The sequence below is a fragment of the Priapulus caudatus genome, unplaced genomic scaffold (assembly GCF_000485595.1).
Source record: "Priapulus caudatus unplaced genomic scaffold, Priapulus_caudatus-5.0.1 Scaffold1880, whole genome shotgun sequence".
Classification (NCBI taxonomy): domain Eukaryota; kingdom Metazoa; phylum Priapulida; class Priapulimorpha; order Priapulimorphida; family Priapulidae; genus Priapulus; species Priapulus caudatus.
This window is the reverse complement of record NW_014578941.1, coordinates 24,184-25,736: the sequence shown is the minus strand read 5'-3', so window position 1 is coordinate 25,736 and position 1,553 is coordinate 24,184.

Below are 1,553 nucleotides of genomic sequence, written 5' to 3'. Positions count from 1 at the left end.
GTTAATCACGCTTCGTAAAACCGGCCCCTGATGATGTCACACATAATGCAGGACACATAACCATAATACTATAATTTCATGAAAAAATACAATTTTAATGATTCAATTGATAAAAACTTACCATACACCCACATTTTACATTCATATTTAATATGACGTCAATTAAAAGTTAATAGATGTTCATGGTGCGCTAATGTTAATTTAATTTGTTTTACGTCAGCCGGCATCGCTTCGTTATCATGAATGTAGGATTGCTGGATTTTATTTTAAATTGACTACGTCACAAATTTTCTATGGTGTATATTTGTAAAAAAAAAGTACATTAAAAGTAAGTAATAACGGGACTAAATGTATCGTCAAATTCTTACCTGATAAGATTGTTTCTCAACTAGTTAAAAATCCATAAAAACCTGGACGATTTTATATTATGATCCAGACATTAATTGCTTGCTATGGGCTATGTATGAGTCACGAGTATATGTTTACATCGAACTATATAGTAAAATAGGAAGTATAATGCAGCAATTTAACTATAAAAAGTGAACAGAATTACTTACATTTTGTGAAAAAGTGGAAATAGTGTTTTTACTTTTACTATTTACGGTGACGTAATCACTTTAATATCAAGCTACGAGTGTCAAGTATCTGCTCTCAATTTTTAAACGCTTAATTTCAACAAAATACGATTTAATTTAAAAGGTAACTGAACGTGCTGTGTTGGTCGCTCGCTGATTTTATACGGTCTTTTTTTTTGAAATAAAGTTTAAAGATTTAAAAAGTTGAAATGTTAAATTTCAACAAAATGTTTTCATATAGGGGCCTAGCAGATACTGAATGTGTGCAAACAATGGATGTAATAATGCCCGCTACGCTACGGGGAAATATGGGCGTGAAGTTATTTCCTAGTCCCTAGTTCCTTATTTTCAAAAATAAGGAAGTGGACTCTTACATTACATTCAAACTCTCCACAAGCTAGAGACTAGCATGTGCACCATTTATATTACTGCGTAAAATGTGTGTTTTTCTTGAAAATCTGCCGCCTACGGTGTTGTTACACCGGTGATCCGTACTGTCGCACACATAGCGGAAATACGACAGCAACGTGTGGCGGGCAACGACCCTAGATAATGACCCCGTGATATATATTGTCATCGGGGGACGTGGCCGTCGGCAGACGATGCGACTCTACCCGCAGGTACACCGGTCTCATCTAGTCTGGTTCTGGTCTTGTCACATCTAGTCTGGTTCTGGTCTTGTCACATCTAGTCTGGTTCTGGTCTTGTCACATCTAGTCTGGTTCTGGTCTTGTCACATCTAGTCTGGTTCTGGTCAATAGAGCCGACGTCGTTAGTCAAGCGCTGTCACTGGTGTTGAACGACCGGCTTGACTGCTAGAGATCACTGGTGTTGAACGACCGGCTTGACTGCTAGAGAGAGAACATGAGGCGTTTGCTCTCGCAGTTCCGCGATGAGCGAGAAGAGCAAGGATCAACTGTGTAGAGGCAGTGTGAGCGATTCCTACGTACATGTGACTATCATTACTATACTTACTAT